This window comes from Hemitrygon akajei, chromosome 14 (genome assembly GCF_048418815.1).
Source record: "Hemitrygon akajei chromosome 14, sHemAka1.3, whole genome shotgun sequence".
Lineage (NCBI taxonomy): Eukaryota > Metazoa > Chordata > Chondrichthyes > Myliobatiformes > Dasyatidae > Hemitrygon > Hemitrygon akajei.
In genome coordinates this window covers 107,977,129-107,996,843 of record NC_133137.1, presented here as the reverse complement: position 1 = coordinate 107,996,843, position 19,715 = coordinate 107,977,129, and the positions used below count along the sequence as shown (strand labels likewise).

At 41.8% G+C, this 19,715-nt stretch overlaps 1 protein-coding gene across 3 annotated transcripts in view; it reads left to right on the top strand.

Annotated features, from left to right (window-relative positions):
* The first annotated feature begins 1,502 nt into the window (after positions 1 to 1,502).
* shank3a (SH3 and multiple ankyrin repeat domains 3a) overlaps positions 1,503 to 19,715 on the top strand; it is a 1,154,364-nt gene continuing 1,136,151 nt past the window's right edge. For all 3 annotated transcript variants that reach the window (XM_073066894.1, XM_073066893.1, XM_073066892.1), the window contains exon 1: positions 1,503 to 1,923. The gene's annotated coding sequence lies outside the window, so the exon portion shown is untranslated. The remainder of the gene's footprint in view (positions 1,924 to 19,715) is intronic.

Below are 19,715 nucleotides of genomic sequence, written 5' to 3'. Positions count from 1 at the left end.
TTTTTTATTACATAGTTCAATCTAGTTTTTTGTACTGTGTCATGTAAACCATGGTCCTGAAAAACTTTGTCTCATTTTTACTATGCACTGTACTAGCAGTTATGGTCGAAATGACAATAAAAGTTGACTTGACTTGACTATGAGACAAACAGAAAATGAGACAGCAGCAAAGAAATAATTGATATGAAAACAATAGCAGATAGTGAGACTCTAGCAGGCATTGTGATTTCTGCTGATGGAGAGTGAAACTAGATGACAAACTGGGATTGCAGTCAGTTTGTAACAGATGACAGATTGCAACAGGTATGCTAGCAACTCTGCAATGAGCAGGCAGTGTAATAGGTGCAAATAAATAGCATTGGGAATTTCAGTTTCATTTTATTATCTGAATGTTCATTTGGCAAATACAGTGGATTCTGGTCACACTGATCTGGGTTGAGCTCCATCTGCCACTTCTCAGCCCAGTTTTGTATCCTATTGATGTTCTGCTGTAACCTCTGATAGCCCTCCACACTATCCACAACACCTCCAACCTTTGTGTCATCAGCAAATTTACTAACCCATCCCTGCACTTCCTCATCCAGGTCATTTATAAAAATCATGAAGAGAAGGGGTCCCAGAACAGATCCCTGAGGCACACCACTGGTCACCGACCTCCGTGCAGAATATGACCTGTCTACAACCACTCTTTGCCTTCTGTGGGCAAGCCAATTCTAGATCCACAAAGTTGCCTGATAATTCTTCAGTCCTGAGCATTCTCTCTTCTATTTTCTTAGTAATGTTGTGGTAGACTCATGTTTTCAACCTGTTCTTCCCTATTGAGCTTATATCCTGGTGCCTTGGTGCTATTCCCTTGTCCAAACCAATCTCTTTGTTGATTTTCTTTACTGTTGCTGAAGTTTTACTCTTTGAGGCATATGGAAACCTGCTAAATGTTGCCTTGCAAATGTTAGAATGGCTTTGGTACATTGGGTGTACCAAGTGGTAAGTTGCTGTGTTCAGCTCTGGGAAGACATGCTATGCTGTCCAAATGTGTTCCAGAACTTGCTGTCTTAGCAGATATAGCCTGGCAAAATCTAAATCTCAGTACTCAGCATCACAGCCTCAGGATAACCTCTGTCGAAAAGACTCAGTTCTCTAACATATTCCCCACTCTCATGCTCGCTACCGTATCTATTTGACTATACTGTGTATCTCCTTGAATAGACAAGGTTCAAATCCGTTACTCCGGGGCAAACAAATTACGAGTTCAATGATAAATTTGGCAATTATGTTCACAAGGGGAATCTTCCCGCCAGCCTTCAGGTGACATTGATACGTGATGGCATCGCCATTAGAGGAGGCTGTTGTTCGCTCCAGGGACAGTGGCTGGACGTTGTGGTACAGTCCTGAAGCGGCACTTTCAGTCCTTGCCGCCAATTCTAAATGCGTGCTCCCGTTTGGTCAGGAATAACAACTAAAGATCTCTCCTGCCTCCCTCCCTGCACACACCCACACCTCTCCTGATGAGCCCAGTGTAACCTGGAAATTTGCTGAGGAGCCGGAGATGTCGAGCGGTAGGGTCCAGTCTTCAGATGCGAGGACTCACGGTCATATTGCCTGAGGGTTCACAGGATTTTGCCCTGTCAAACAGACAAAAGCCTGGCAAAGTTTGAATCTTGTGATTCAATATGACGGAGTGAGTGGCAGAGAAAGGGGAGCACTACGCAGCTCGCTCCCGGGACTCGGGGAAAGGGGGCTTGGAGAGGGGCAGTTTAACAGCGCACGGTGGAGCTAATACTGATGCTGTCTGATACAGTCTTTCAGCAGCTTTTCAGGAAGCAGCTGGGATTTCCCGGGAAATCTCTCTGAAGATCTACATTTAAGCAAGACTACCCGAAAAACATTTGGAGAATGGAGTGAAGAGAGAGAGAGCTATGTTTGGTAAGTAATTTTACTGCGGAGGCTCCAGCTCTGGGTATTTCAGGGATGAAGTATGTCGCTGGCATACTCTCAATTACTTACTTTGCCGAACACGCCTGGAACTAAAGCTGGTTCTGGTGGTCAGAGGTATGTAGAAACGCTTCCCGCCCCTGCCCCTGTTAAAACTCATTCCGGTTCAGCCCTTTAAATGTTTTATCGTCTTGCTCCAACGGTACGGCGAAGATGAATTCCATTAAAGCGGGTGGGTCTCCAACGGGGCATTTCTTTGAGAGAGGGATTTACTCCGTCAAAGGTGCATTTAAAGAGGACTTGTCGTCAGTGTAGTAGCTTTTTAAAGAAACCTTACCCTCACGGACCCTTTCAAGGGAAAGTCTCATTGACAGGCCAATCATACAATTACAATTTTTCTCCAAATGTATATCGATAGAAACATATGTAGAAACAACCATTAGTGAGTGGACTGTGTGTTTAGAGGAACGTCCGTGAGGATTTTTGAAAATTACTTTTTCGGAATCTGCTTGTTTCTGGGAAGGATGCATTGTTGCCCTTGAGAACGTCTTGGTCGAGTCACCACCTTCCACTTCACATTTCTGGCTAATAAACTCCACTGTACAGGTGGACTGTGAGTTCCAGGATGCAGACCCAATGATGAGCGATATATTTCTCTGTCAGGAAGAGGTGGGTGTGGAGGGAACCTCTAGCGGTGACTTTTGCATGCACCTGCTGCTGTGTCCTTCCTCGTCTTAGAGGCTACGGGTTTTAGCAGCTCTCAGAATCACCTTGGCAAGTAGGTACAGTACATTTTGTAGATGGCTCACAGGAACATTAGAAAACTTTTGACTAGAGCAGACCATGTGGCCCAACAAAGCTTGCCAAATTCTATTCTATTGAATTTAATCTAACTATTGAGTTTAGAAACATAGAAAACCTACAGCACAATACAGGCCCTTCGGCCCACAAAGTTGTGCTGAACATGACCTTACCTCAGAAATTACTAGGCTTATCTATAGCCCTCTATTTATCTAAGCTCCATGTATCTATCCAGGAGTCTCTTAAAAGACCCTATCGTATCCGCCTCCACCACCGTTGCCGGCAGCCCATTCCACGCACTCACCCCTCTGAGTAAAAAAACTGTCACACTTGATAGATCCTATTTCACGTTTTATCCTCTTGCTCTTCACATACTTGTAGAATGCCTTGGGGTTTTCTTTAATCCTGTCCGCCAAGGCCTTCTCATGGCGCCTTCTGGCTCTCCTCGTTTCCTTCTTAAGCTCTTTCCTATTAGCCTTATAATCTTCTAGATCTCTAAGAGTACCTAGCTCTCTTAACCTTTTGTAAGCTTTTCTTTTCTTCTTGACTAGATTTATTACAGCCTTTGTACACCACGGTTCCTGTACCCTACCATAACTTCCCTGTCTCATTGGAACGTACCTATGCAGAACTCCACACAAATGTCCCCTGAACATTTGCCACATTTCTTCTGTACATTTCCCGAGAACATCTGTTTCTAATTTAAGCTTCCAATTTCCTGCCTGATAGCCTTGTAATTCCCCTTACTCCAATTAAACACTTTTCTAACTTGTCTGTTCCTATCTGTCTCCAATGCTATTGTAAAGGAGATAGAATTATGATCACTATCTCTAAAATGCTCTCCCACTGAGAGATCTGACACCTGACCAGGTTCATTTCCCAATACCAAATCAAGTACAGTGTCTCCTCTTGTAGGCTTATCTACATATTGTGTCAAGGTAACAAGCTAACAAGCTCCACCCCATCTAAACCCCTTGCTCTAGGGAGATGCCAATCGATATTTGGGAAATTAAAATCTCCCATCGTGACAACTCTGTTGTTATTACACCTTTCCAGGATCTGTTTCCCTATCTGCTCCTCAATATCCCTGTTACTATTGGGCGGCCTATAAAAAACACCCAGTAAAGTTATTGACCCCTTCCTGTTCCTAACCTCCACCCACAGAGACTCCATAGACAATCCCTCCATGGCATCCATCTTTTCTGCAGCCGTGACACTATCTTTGATCAACAGTGCCACACCCCCACCTCTTTTGCCTCCTTCCCTGTCCTTTCTGAAACATCTAAAACCTGGCACTTGAACTTACCATTCCTGTCCCTGAGCTATCCAAGTCTCTGTAATGGCCACCACATCATATCTCCAAGTACAAGGCATTGGTAAGGCCAAATTTGGAATATTGTGTACAGTTCTGGTCACCGAATTATAGGAAAGATATCAATAAATTAGAGAGAGTGCAGAGACGATTTACTAGGATGTTACCTGGGTTTCAGCACTTAAGTTACAGAGAAAGGTTGAACAAGTTAGGTCTCTATTCATTGGAGCGTAGAAGGTTGAGGGGGGATTTGATCGAGGTATTTAAAATGTTGAGAGGGATAGATAGAGTTGACGTGAATAGGCTGTTTCCATTGAGAGTAGGGGAGATTCAAACGAGAGGACATGATTTGAGAGTTAGGGGGCAAAAGTTTAAGGGAAACACGAGGGGGTATTTCTTTACTCAGAGAGTGATAGCTGTGTGGAATGAGCTTCCTGTAGAAGTAGTAGAGGCCAGTTCAGTTGTGTCATTTAAGGTAAAATTGGATAGGTATATGGACAGGAAAGGAGTGGAGGGTTATGGGCTGAGTGCGGGTAGGTGGGACTAGGTGAGATTAAGAGTTCGGCACGGACTAGGAGGGCCGGAATGGCCTGTTTCCGTGCTGTGATTGTTATATGTTATACTGATCCACGCTCTAAGCTCATCCGCTTTGTTCACAACACTCCTTGCATTAAAATAGAGGCATCTCAAGCCTTCGGTCTGAGTGCGTCCCATCTCTATTACCTGCCTATCCTCCTTTTCGCAGAGTCTACAAGCTTTCTCTGTTTAGATTTGAAAGTCTCTAAAGTACTGCTCACAACAACACAACTAGGTGTTTGTTCCATTTGTTCTTTGCTATGTAAAGAAATGCTTCCTGATGTTTGTCTGAAATCTCCCTTTAACCAGTCTCCACCTATGTATGGGCCTGTGTGCTTGTTGATGGATTAATTTTGAAGTAGCAGCTGACATCCAGCTCACTTATACCCTTAATGATTTTGAACACTTCTATCAAGTCTCCTCTCATGTCTACTTCAGCTAAATTTTTTTCAACCTTTCTTCATAGCTCATACCCTGCAGACCTGTAGTGAGTATCGTGACCCTTCTCTGAACTCTCTCCAGTGCCTTCACATCCTTCACAAAATACAGAAACCAAAATTGTACACAGTACTCGATGTGTGGCCAGTCATTGTACCCCAGTGGTAGGGGAAATGATGCTTATGATGACAGATAGGCTGTGCAGTTTTGTTCTGGGTGGTTTCAAAATCCTTGAAAGTTTTTGGCACTGTACTCGTTCAGTCATGGAGGGAGTGTTCCATCAGATATCTGACTTGTGACTTGTAGATGGTGGCAAGTGCTTGGGATGGCAGGAAGGGTATTCATACTCTGGGCAGCATGGTATCTAGATAACTGGTTCAATTGGTTCAGGTAGATTGTGACCTACAAATAGTTAAATGTCAAGGGTTGGTGATGGTCATTGCCTGACACTTAGGTGATGTGAATGCTATTTTTCATCTACCAACATGTGCCTGAACATTGCTTAGATCTCCATGTAGGCAGGCACGGGCTGCTTCATTTTCTAAGGAATTGCAAATGGATTTGAACAGGCTGTAGTCATCAGTGAACACACCATTTAAGACCTGATTGAAGGAAAATCATTGATGAAGCAGTTGAAGGTAAATGGGCCTAGGGCACTGCCCTGAGGAACTCTCACTGTGATCGTCTGGGGATGTGGTGACTAACCTTCAACAACTGAACTGCCACCTTTCTTTGTGTGAAGTACGACTCGAAAATTTCGAGTGTTTTTCCCTCGAAGGCCAGGGTTGTAACTTTACTGGAGCAGCTTCACTTTACTGGATGCAGTTAATTTTGAAGTGTGGTATTGTTGTGTGGTCCCATTGTCTTTGCTGAACCTATCGTGCCAAACCATTTCTTGGTATTATATGAAGCGACGCCTACAATATTGTGTATTTTTGGAGGAAGTCAAAATGAATTGTTTTGCATTTCTGATTGATTGTGGTTGTGAATGCTTTATATTTTCTCCAGCACTCACCTGCTGAGTACCCCCAACTCTGAGAGTCAGCCTCACCTGTGGGATAGGAAATAGTGATGTACATGTCTGGCACATGACTCATGAGTGTGACTGTGTCAGATTATTGTATACTCTGAAGGTGAGGATATTCTTAGTGAATGCACCTTCTGTTAGCTTTTTAATTACCTATTACCATTCACAACTATACATGATAGGATTGCAGGGTTTGATCTGTTTCACTAGTTATGAGTTCACTTAACTCTGCTACTTCTGAAGTAGTCCCATGTTGTACATTCACTGAGCTGGCATCTCATTGTTTCAGTTATGACCAGTCATTCAATTAGAGTTGATTCTTGACTTGACACCGAAGGTAGAGTGAGAGAATATGCTGAGCCATGAGGTTATGTATTTTGATAGTGTGCATATCTGCAGCTGATGATCCATAGCCCCTCATGGATGCTCAGTTTTATGCTGCCCCATTTAGGATTATAGGGTCAAACAGTATATTTTCAATTAGAGTTTTGGTGCCTTGATGAGAGGATACTGGGGAATAAAAGGCTTTTGGAGGAGACTGGAGGCTAGGTGACATTGTAGGAGGCAGTGATTAGTAAGTTTGTGGGTGACACTAGAGTTGATGGTATTGTGGGCAGCGAAGAAGATGCCGATCTGATGGAAAGTTAGGTAGAGCTTTGGCTGATGGAATTTAATTTCTAATCAGTACGAGGTGATGCATTTTGACAAGTCAGATAGAGGTAAACATGTACAGAAAATTGTAAACTTCAGAAGTTCAAAGTTCAAAGTAAATTTATTTTCAAAGTAAATATAAGTCACCATATACAACCTTGCGATTCATTTTCTTGTGGGAATACAAGAAACACAATAGAATCAATGAAAGACCGTACCCCAACAGGATGGACAAACATCCAATGTGCAAAAGACAACAAACTGCAAACACAAAAAGAAGAAAAAAGAAATAATGATAACAATTATTAAAAAAATTAAACAATAATATTGAGAAAATGAGATGAAGAATCCTTGAAAGTGACCCCATAGGTTATGGGAACAGTTCAGTAATGAGACAAGTGAACGAGTGAAGTTATCCCTTCTGGTTCAAGAGCTTGATGGTTGAAAGGTAATAACTGTTCCTGAACCTGGTAGTGTGGGTCCTGAGGCTCCTGTACCTTCTTCTGGATGGCAACAACAAGAACAGAGCATGGCCAGGATGGTGGATGTAAGGAATGTTGATGAACACAGGGATCTTGAGTTTCAATCCATAGTTCACTGAAAGTGTTAACAAAAGTTGATAGGGTGTTGAAGGCATTAAGAAGTGACTTTTATAGATGGGCAGGAATATAAAAGTTGGTGTATTATATTGTAACTTTACAACCCACTAGTTACACCACACTTGGGGTTTTGTGGTTACTTCTGGTTGCCACACCATAAAAAGTGTTTGGTTGCATTGGAAAGAGTCCAGAGGAGATTTACTAGGATGTTTACTTGATCGGGGTATTTCACACAAACACTTAAACAGACAAAGCATAAGAAGATTCAAACTGAGTAAAAATTAGATTAGTGTATGTGGTGGAAAAAGGTTGGAGGGGAACAAGAGCTTGTTTCTGTGCTGTCCAGCTCTATAACTGGTCCTGGAAACGGGGCTGAGGAGAATTGGTATCTGGATATTGTGGGATGAAGGGGGTTGGTAGAGCATTGGGGCATGGATTTGCAGGGAGCGATGCAGCTTGTAAAGGAGAGAGTTTGATGTGAAGGTGATATTGAACCAAGCCCTGCTTAACAATACTGTTAGGTGAAGCATCAATTCAGTTTAAGAGGAAATGTTTGAAAATAAACACTAAAAGATGCAACAACACACACAAAATGCTGGTAGAACACAGCAGGCTAGGCAGCATCTATAGGGAGAAGCGATGTCGATGTTTCGGGCCGAGACCCTTCGTCAGGACTAACCGAAAGGAAAGATAGTAAGAGATTTGAAAGTAGAGGGGGGAGGGGGAAATGCAAAATGATAGGAATAGACCGGAGGGGGTGGGATGAAGCTAAGAGCTGGAAAGGTGATTGGCGAAAGTGATACAGAGCTGGAGAAGGGAAAGGATCATGGGACAGGAGGCCTCAGGAGAAAGAAAGGAGGGGGGGGACCACCAGAGGGAGATGGAGAACAGGCAAACAACTAAATATGTCAGGGATGGGGTAAGAAGGGGAGGAGGGGCATTAATGGAAGTTAGAGAAGTCAATGTTCATGCCATCAGGTTGGAGGCTACCCAGCCGGTAAATAAGGTGTTGTTCCTCCAACCTGAGTTTGGATTCATTTTGACAATAGAGGAGGCCATGGATAGACATATCAGAATGGGAATGGGACGTGGAATTAAAATGTGTGGCCACTGGGAGATCCGACATATCAGAATGGGAATGGGACGTGGAATTAAAATTCCACGTCCCATTCCCATTCTGATATGTCTAACCATGGCCTCCTCTATTGTCAAAATGAATCCAAACTCAGGTTGGAGGAACAACACCTTATATACCGGCTGGGTATATACTCCAACCTGATGGCATGAACATTGACTTCTCTAACTTCCGTTAATGCCCCTCCTCCCCTTCTTACCCCATCCCTGACATATTTAGTTGTTTGCCTGTTCTCCATCTCCCTCTGGTGGTCCCCCCCCTTACCTTTCTTTCTCCTGAGGCCTCCCGTCCCATGATCCTTTCCCTTCTCCAGCTCTGTATCACTTTCGCCAATCACCTTTCCAGCTCTTAGCTTCATCCCACCCCCTCCGGTCTTCTCCTATCATTTCACATTTCCCCCTCCCCCCTCTACTTTCAAATCTCTTAGTATCTTTCCTTTCGGTTAGTCCTGACGAAGGGTCTCGGCCCGAAACGTCGACATCGCTTCTCCCTATTGATGCTGCCTAGTCTGCTGTGTTCTACCAGCATTTTGTGTGTGTTGTTGTTTTAATTTCCAGCATCTGCAGATTTCCTCGTGTTTGCGCACTAAAAGATGCAGCCTGGATTCAATGAGGAGTTACTTGAAAAAAAGACTGGTGATAATGAAGAAGTGTTTGAGAAGTTTCTGAAATTCAGTAGTTGCAAGGAAGAACATGGAGGGAAAAGAGGTTAAGAAATTAATTGATACGAACACTTATGATGGAACAACTTCCAATGACTGTAGTTTGGTTTCTTGACTACATTTACTGTAACTGGCAAAAGAAGCAGGGCTAGAAATACAAATTGCTGTGATGGAGGATACAAGTGTTGAAATTCGTAGCAGTTTCACTGAAAAGTTTCACTAAGTGGTAAAGGTCAGAGGGGTCAGACAGTAGTAAGTACTTTAAACAATTTGCCAGCACAATGAGGCAAATGAGTGCTTCACTACTCTGTGATTCAAAGCAATGATGGCGATTTTCAAGATTACAAGAGCCAACTCGTGTAAGATTTATCTCCACAACTTAGTAAGAAATAAGACTCATAGTCTTAATACATTTAGAAAAATATAATGTTAAATTCATAATCTTAAATGTGGACTTTATTTTTAATGCAGGAAAGTTAAAGAATTTAAGCAGTAAACTGGAGTTTGGGATTAAATTGGAATAAACATTAAAGGGTAATGGGTATTGAGGCAGAGAGAGGGATTAAGATGATGGAGTAGAAAAGGGTGATGAGACTTTATAGGCCATTACAGTGTAATTTGGGATGGGTAGGAGATTAGATAATGGGCTAGTAGAGGGTGGTTGGAAAATGGAGAGTAAGATTAGACATTGATGGGTAATGAGGCTGCATACTGAGCTACTGCAGTGTTTTATTGTTTAAGCAGTCACAGGTGGCATTATGGTCTGGGTGAATGTAGAGAAGTAGATGGTACCATGAAAGAGTTTAGATTGTACACAGAATACTGCATCCCATCTGTTCTTGGTTCTATAATCAGCTCTGTTTCTTTGTTGCTGCTGGCTCTCTTTCATGATTATTGAGATGGATACAGAAGCAAAGATGCCATTATTCTGTAGGGGAAAGCTTCCTGAGGAATATATTAGTGTTTCTATAAATAATGTATAACTTGGACCAAAAACTAATGAGGAAAAGAGATGAATGGACCTTAATTATGGCCAGACTCCGTGTGTGTGTGTGTGAGCAGAATTATTGAACACTGGCAACTGGCCGAGATGCTGAAAATAGGTACACACTGATTGTAAACAGAACACTCAGCAGGTCAGGCAGCATTTGTGGAGTGAGAAATTGATTTTATTTTACAGGAAACTAATGTTATGTCAGAGATACTGATGCACTGGCATTTTCTTTTTATTTCAGATTTTTAGAAGCCTGCAAGATCTATTTAATTGCCCAATATTATCAATTCTTTTTGGATTTCAAGTCTGCTGGGTCCCAGCAACAGCACCAGTTTGAAGATGAATCATACAGTTCAGAAGCAGGCCCTTCTGCCCACAGTGTTCATTAAGAACCAACTTAATTATACAGTAATCCCATTTATATGTATATACAGTATAGAAACATAGAAAACCTACAGCACAATACAGGCCCTTTGGCCCACAAAGCTGTGCTGAACATGTCCTTACCTTAGAACTACCTAGGCTTACCCATAGCCCTCTTTTTTTCTAAGCTCCGTGTACCCATCCAGGAGTCTCTCAAAAGACCCTATCATTTCCACCTCCACTACTGCCAGCTGTCCATTCCATGCACTCACCAACCTATGTGTAAAAAAAACTTATCCCTGATATCTCCTCTATACCTGCTTCCAAGCACCTTAAAACGATGCCCTCTCGTGCTAGCCATTTCAACCCTGGGAAAAGCCTCTGACTATCCATACGATCAATGCCTCTCATTATCTTGTACACCTCTGTCAGGTTACCTCTCATCCTCTGTTGCTCCAAGGAGAAAAGGCCAAGTTCACTCAACCTGTTCTCATAAGGCATGATTCCCAATCCAGGCAACATCCTTTTAAATCTCCTCTGCACCCTTTCTATGGTCTCCACGTCCTTCTTGTAGTGAGGTGACCAGAACTGAGCACAGTACTCCAAGTGGGGTCGGACCAGGGTCCTATATATCAATTGTTGAAGGCCAATGCACCATACACCTTCTTAACCACAGAGTCCTTTGTGGAGCAGCTTTGAGTGTCCTATGGACTTGGACCCCAAGATCCCTCTGATCCTCCACACTGCTGAGTCTTACCATTAATACTATATTCTGCCATCATATTTGACCTACCAAAATGAACCACTTCACACTTATCTGGGTTGAACTCCATCTGCCACTTCTCAGCCCAGTTTTGCATCCTATCGAAATCCCTCTGTAACCTCTAACAGCCCTCCACACTATCCACAAAACTTCCAACCTTTGTGTCATCAGCAAATTTACTAACCCATCCCTCCACTTCCTCATGCAGGTAATTTGTAAAAATCACAAAGAGTATATTTTCCCATTGTCATCACCAACCATATGCTTCCGCTCATCTACACACTGGGGTAATTTCCAGTATCCACTGAACCCATCAGTATGCTTGTCCCTGTGATGAGGGAAGAAACCAGGGCATCCAGGGAAGTGAATGAAAACTATGAAGTAGAGAAATCTATACCTTAAAAATTGGGATGAAATATAAAGAGATTGGATAAAAGGAGAAAAAGGGAAGGCAGTAAAATTGCCTGTATATTGTTCCACGCATTTATTTTGGTATGAAGCCAGCCTTTGTGTCATTCCTACATTATTTATGAATGTTTCATTGAGTGAGAACTCTAGTTGCAAATGAGCACTGTGCTGAAACAGACATCATCTGCATTAGTGTGGTGTTCCCTACTGATGCATTGCACGTTTTTGTAGTTCTCAGTGCAGTTTAAACTGATGCAGTTTCTGCAGCCAATCTTTAAAGGATAATGATGCTCTTCTAGCTGCAGGGGAATTTTGCTGCTGAATGAGTATTGGATGGTAGGAAAAATCTCTTGGTGAATCAGAAGGGCTGAGACAGGTTAGAGAACAATATTTGTAGAGGCCACAGTGACCTTCCAGGGCTAAAGGCAACTGCTCCTGGCACAATGTTGCTATGGACATCTCCGTAATGATGTGCATTTGTCTGTGAATGCCTACATTGTGGGGAAACCTACATTGCAGGCAATTAGCCATTTTACCCTGCCAGCTCTTGAGATCTTTGCAATAATTAAGTGAAATTAATTTGCCATCTCACTCTGTCTGCTCTTGAGATCTGAGCAAAAAGTAGGTGAAATCTTCCATTCTGAAGTATGGACCTCTCTCATGCGGCAAGTTGTGTGGTGTGGCAAAGTGCACCAGTAGCAACCTGGAATGGTGTGGAGGCTCGGAAATTGAGAGTGACCATCACCCTGGACCCTAAGGAAGAAACAGTTAGAGCACATGTGAATGTGAATTTGAGGCCGAACGATAATAGAAATTTCAATGACAAATAATTCATGTTTAGTGTTTACCTCCAGGAATGCCATAGTTGTTCTGAGAATAAATAAGAATTGTTTTCCAAGTTGGTAAGAATCATCATGGCTTTTGTTGTTTCTGTTATTTGGAGGAATAAGTGCAGCAGGGGATGAAGATCCTGCCAAAATGTGTGAAAGTGAATTTCCTGATCATTGCCAGGGTGTGTAGAAATTGCTCTGCTTTGGGTTAGCCACTTTTCTCGAACTACTTATGTCTAGGGTCGATATGACTTGGATTTCACCAGACAGAGGGAGCCGGGAAGTTTTGACCACCCACACCAAAGTCTAAGCGAATACTATGTAAATGCTCTTCACTTGTAATTACCCGTCGGCAAGAAATAACAGATTATACACTGTGTACAATTATAAAGCAAGTATAGTTACAAATTTCAGCTTTATCAACCAGTTGGTAGAATAAAGAAAAGAAAAAAAAGGGCCCATTACAGTTAACCAAGTCCAAATGTGCACATAAGTTAGAGCTCATCTTGAAGTTGTCTTTAACTCGTGCGCTGGACCCACAGTCTATGTAAAAGCACACACCACCTTCTTAATGTCACTCAAAATCCATCTCTAACAAATGGGTTTCCCCATGGGCATATTGGTCTTTCCTCCTTGAAGCCATTCATCTGCACAAAGCATCTTGTGCAGCAAGGACAGCATCTGCAACTATCTTCTCTCCTGTCTTCTCCCAGCTCCCAACAAAAAGACCTCAACCCACACCAGTGTCCGTCACCAAAACCTCTCCACCCAGTGTTCTCTAGAACCTTCTCCTTATTCTACCATCCTGATTGGCTGACACCACATTCCTAAATTGAACAACATAGCCCCTTGTCTTTAGCTCAAATCCAAACATACTAAAAGCAGAACAGACTACTCTTACACAACTGCTAAAATGAAATACCTACTGCATAGTAGTAAAAATCTTAACCAGGGTGTTACATTAGTTTTTGGAAATAGTGATTGAATTGAATTGAATTGACTTTATTTCTTACATCCTTCACATACATGAGGAGTAAAAATCTTTAAGATTGCGTTTCTGTCTAAATGTGCAATGTGCACATAGTAATTTACAATAATTTATAATAAATAGAACAGTCAATGTAATATAGAGTACACTCAAATCAGCATGAGTTCATCACCCTGATGGGCTGGTGGAAGAAGCTGTCCTGGAGCCTGTTGGTACTGACTTTTAAGCTGCGGTACCATTTCCCAGATGGTAACAGCTAGAATAGATTGTGGTTGGGGTGACTTGGATCCCTAATGATTCTACGGGCCCTTTTTACACACCTGTCCTTGTAAATCTCCTGAATTTAGGTTTAAACCCCTATCAAAAGAGTTTAATAGCAATTATTTATGATCTGATTACCAAAATACATCTAGGTACATCTGATAAAGTTAAGAATGAATGGTAAAGAGAACTTCAGGTACCTTTATCTATAGAGAAATGGGAGAAAATTCTCCAACTAGTTAACACTTCTTTAGTGTGTGCTAGATATGCCTTGATAAATTTAAGGTGGTTCATAAGGCCCGTATAACCAAGGATAAGTTAGCTTGTTTTTATTGCCATATAAATCCTGTCTGTGACAGATGTAAGTCTGAGGTAGCTTCTTTGACACATATGTTCTGGTCTTGTCCTCTTTTAGAAAAATATTGGAAAGATATCTTTGATACTATTTCAGCAGTTTTGCATATTGATTTACAAGCTCATCCTATTACTGCAATTTTTGGATTACCAGTGACGGACTCTAATCAATTATCCCCTTCAGCTTGCCGTTTGATTGCATTTGTTACATTAATAGCCAGAAGATCCATTTTATTTAAATGGAAAGATTCTAATCCCCCTACTACATTTCAATGGTTTTCCCAAACTATAACATGCTTAAACTTGGAAAAAATTAGGAGTGTCACTATCGATCCTTTGGTTAAATTTGAAGAAACTTGAAGACCATTTATTCAACATTTTTATATGATGTAAGCTGACCTTTTCGGAAGCCTTCTCAATAACTTTTTGTTCATGTATAGAGGAGCGGAGTTAATGACAATTAACAATTTTAACTGAAGTAACAAGGCAGCCCAGCTTTTGTTTTGTTTTTATTCTTTTTTTTGTTAGTTCAGGGTGTTTTTTCTTGTAAGAATCTTTTTTCTTTGAATCTTTATCATGTTTAGTTACTAAGAGATTAGGAGGGTTAGATTACACATGTTACTCGGAGTCTGTTTATGTATACGTTAACTGTTATTAATGTAATCCTGATCTCTTTGTATCACTATCATTGTTATGTTTATCTATTTGAAACTTAATAAAAAAAGATTGATAAAGAAAAGGCAAAAAAAAATTCCACAACTGCCATGGTGGAACAGATTAGTAATATCATAAGACCATAAGTCATCAGAACTGATCCTGGATCCCACTGAACCCCATATACTTGCCATCTCACCATAACCTTTAATACCCTGACCAATTAGGAAACTAATATCTGTAGTTCAAATTCCACCATGCTGTTGTGGAATTTAATGCTTGATTGATAACGTAGAATAAAATTTTTTTTAAATGGTTCACTGATCCTCTTTGGAGGAAATCTGGTTTACATGACTGCAAACCTACTCTACTCTAAACAAAATGCTTTCATGGCAAATGTTCAGGGGATATTTGTGTGGCATTCTGCATAGGTATATTCCAGTGAGACAGGGAATGGATGGTAGGGTGCAGGAACCACGGTGTACAAAGGCTGTTGAAAATACAGTCAAGAAGAAAAGAAAGGCTTACGAAAGGTTCAATAAACTAGGTAATAATAGAGATCTAGAAGATTATAAGGCTGACAGGAAGGAGCTTAAGAATGAAATTAGGAGAGCCAGAAGGGGCATGAGAAGGCCTTGGTGAGCAGGACTGAAGAAAATACTAAGGCGTTCTACAAGTATGTGCACAGCAAGAAGATAAGACGTGAGAGAATAGGACCAATGAAGTGTGACAGTGGAAAAGTGTGCATGGAACTGGAGGAGATAGTGGAGGTACTTAATGAATATTTTACATCAGTATTCACTACAGAAAAGGAACTTGGTGATTGTAAGGATGATTTACAGTGGATTGAAAAGCTTGAGCATATAGACATTAAGAAAGACGATGCGCTGGAGCTTTTGGAAAGCATCAAGTTGGATAAGTCACAGGGACCGGACGAGATGTATCCCAGGTTACTGTGGGAGGTGAGGAAGGAGATTGCTGTGCCTCTGACAATGATCTTTGCATCATCAATGGGGATGGGAGAGGTTCCAGAGGACTGGAGGGTTGCAGATGTTTTCCCTTATTCAAGAAAGGGAGTAGGGATAGCCCAGGAAATTGTAGACCAATGAGTCTTACTTCAATGGTTGGTAAGTTGATGGAGAAGGTCCTGAGATGCAGGATTTATGAACATTTGAAGAGGCATAATATGATTAGGAATAGTGAGCATGGCTTTGTCAAAGGCAGGTCATGCCTTACGAGCCTGAATGAATTTTTTGAGGATGCAACTAAACACATTGATAAAGATAGAGTAGTAGATGTAGTGTATATGGATTTCAGTAAGAAATTTGGTAAGGTCCCCCATGCAAGGCTTATTCAGAAAGTAAAGAGGTATGGGATCCAAAGGGACCTTGTTTTGTGGATCCAGAATTGGCTTGCCTGCAGAAAGGAAAGAGTGGTTTTGGACGGGTCATATTCTGTGTGGAGGTTGGTGACCAGTGGTGTGCCTCAAGGATTTGTTCTGGGACCCCTTCTCTTCGTGATTTTTATAAATGACCTGGATGAAGAAGTGGAGGGATGGGTTAGTAAATTTGCTGATGACACAAAGGTTGGGGGTGTTGTGGATAGTGTGGAAGGCTTCAGAGGTTACAGCGGGACATTGATAGGATGCAAAACTGGGCTGAGAAGTGGCAGATGGAGTTCAACCCAGATAAGTGTGAGGTGGTTCATTTTGGTAGGTCAAATATGATGGCAGAATATAGTATTAATGGTAAGACTCTTGGCAGTGTGGAGGATCTGAGGGATCTTGGGGTCCAAGTCCATAGGACACTCAAAGCTACTGTGTAGGTTGACTCTGTGATTAAGAAAGCATACAGTACGCTGGCCTTCATCAACCGTGTGATTGAGTTTAATAGCCAAGAGGTATTGTTACAGCTATATAGGACCCTGTTCAGACCCCACTTGGAGTACTGTGCTCAGTTCTGGTTACCTCAGTACAGGAAGGATGTGGAAACTAAAGAAAGGGTGCAGAGGAGGTTTACAAGGATGTTGCCTGGATTGGGGAGCATGCCTTATGAGAATAGGTTGAGTGAAATTGGCCTTTTCTCCTTGGAGCAGGGAGGATGAGAGGTATTCTGATAGAGGTGTATAAGATGATGATAGGCATTGATCATGTGGATAGTCAGTGGCTTTTTCCCAGAGTTGAAATGGTTAACACAAAAGGGCACAGTTGTAAGGTGCTTGGAAGTAGGTGTAGACGAGATGTCGGGTAAATTTTTTTATGCAGAAAATAGTAAGTGCGTGGAATGGGCTGCCGGCGACAGTGGTGGAGGCTGATATGATAGGTTCTTTTAAAAGACTACTGGATAGGTACATGGAGCTTAGAAAAATAGAGGGCTATGGGTAAGTACATGTTCGGCACAGCATTGTGGGCTGAAGGGCCTGTATTGTGCTGTTGGTTTTCTATGTTTCTATGTTTCTAAACCAACCATTCTGTTCAGTAAGAGTCATAGACGGGCAGCAAGGTAGCTTTGCGGTTTGCGTAATGCTTTACAGAGCCAGTGATCAGGTGATCAGAATAATTGCGTGTGCCCTTCTGCTCTTGCAGTAACAATGTTCTCCATCAATTCTGCACTCTTTAAAAGGTTCAAAGATTATTATTATTATCTGTTTTTTTTCTTCTAGATTATGTATTGCATTGAACTGCTGCTGCTAAGTTAACACATTTCACAACACATGCCAGTGATAATAAACCTGATTCTGATATACTGAGTGACCGTGTCTCTGCAGACCTCTTGGATGCCAAATTCTGAATGTTTATCTTTCTCTGGAAAATGACATCTCTTCTCATCTCTGCCTTGATGAACTGACCCCTCGAGCTTGGACCCCTGGTTTTAGATAGCTTAGTTCAAGGATAACATCTTCTCCAAATCTACTCTTAAGTCCCTCACCCTGTCCATGGCAACCATCAAGCACCCATCCCTATTGCCTTGTATTTTTAATGGGATTACTTCTTATTCTTCTAAGCACTAGAGAGTCTTAGCTCACTTTACTTATTCTCTTCTTACTGAATGAACACCTTCCATCTCCAATTCAAAGTTCAAAATACATTTATTATCAAAGTATGCATACATTATACAACCTGAACTGATGTCTACAAGAGAGTCCCATAGCTCAGTGTGGAGCTGAGTAAATCTAGTGGAGCAGTGATCTGATTCGGCTTGAGCCCTGACACATTGAAGTTTTTGATACAGAACTGATGAGGAAGGTTTCACCTTTCATTGCTGAAAACCAATCTGGCCATTATAAAGGCAGAGTCTTTACCTGAAAACCTGCAGCAGGATATGGAGCAAACACGAGGAGATCTGCAGATGCTGGAAATTCAAACAACACAAATAAAATGCTGGTGGAACACAGCAGGCCAGGCAGTATCTATAAGGAGAAGCACTGTTGACGTTTCCAAACACTGTCGACAGTGCTTCTCCTTATAGATGCTGTCTGGCCTGCTTTGTTCCACCAGCATTTTGTGTGTGTAGCAGGATATGGAGACAGAACATATGGGCATTTGGTGATGAGGGAAGTTTCATTTCTGGACATGCAGACAGCAAGTCTTAAAGTCAGAGAATTACTTCAGGATCTAACCCATTGGCTTTGCATCCATTAGTTGAGGAAATGACCCCTCACCCTGCCAACACATGGCTCTGGCTGTTGGCATCTAGAGTAAACGCCATACCCACTTGATTGTCAATGATGTGCACAATGTCCAAACTCTAATGTGTTAGCAATCTGGAGCAACACCAAAGAATAAGATAGGTACGTACCGTGAACTGGTTTTCCGAGCCAGTGATGGAACTCTACCAATGTACCGCATTCTGAAGCTATCACTCTAACAAAGAGATGCACGGTTGGGATGCAACACAGATCCTAGGAGGGGCGTTGAGATTCTGCACCAGTCAGACAGTTGCTGCTCCCACCAGAGAAAGGCACAACAGCAATACACTAGTGAGATGGTAACCCTTTCCACAGTGACTTAATGCTGCTCAGACCATGAAGAGCTTCACAGAGCAGGCAAAATAAAGCTCATCAGCTGCTGCCATTTTGTTACAATCCATCATTAACCTTGCAGAGTGCCTCAGTGTTCTTGAAACCAAGACCTTGAGGAAGATTGAGCATAATTGTGATAAGGCCTTCTAATTTTTGCATCTTTAACAAGGTGCCCATCTATCACCTGTAAATGGTATAGCATGCATCTCCAAGTCATGCAGCCATTACAAGAAACTGACGTCCTTCCTGTTTAAAACCAATACATCTGTGCGGATGGGTAAAAGCTTTCATTCTGCACAGGCCCTGCTGTAGTAATGGAAGAAAATTTATCATCAACATCTTGAATTTAACCAATATCACAGCAATGCAATTATTGCCACAGGCAAGGTCAAACAAAACTACTGAGGAGAGGCAATAAAACATTCAGAATTACACTGTCTTCTTTGTTAAGGTATCCATCACTGTGTAAGTTAAAGCACTTTGTCAGGATCTGATTCTCAACCTTTTTTAAAAAAAAATAACTCAAACTTCAAAGCTTTAGGAACCTCTGCTTTTTATACACAGCTGGCTGCCGGTGTCTAGTGGTGTTCCTCTGGGGTCAGTATTGGGACCGCTACCTTTCATATTAGAAACATAGAAAACCTACAGCACAATATAGGCCCTTCGGCCCACAAAGTTGTGCTGAACAAGTCCCTATCTTAGAAATTACTAAGGTTACCCATAGCCCTCTATTTTTCTAAGCTCCATTGTTTGTCGATGATTTAGATAACAAAATTGATGGATTTGTGGCAAAGTTTGCGGGTGATATGAAGATAGGTGGAGGGGTAGGTAGTGCTGAAGAAGCAATCCAATTGCAGCAGGACATAGACAAATTGGAAGAATGAGCAAAAAAGTGGCATATGGGATACGGTATTGATAAAAGTATGATGATGCATTTTGGCAAAAGGA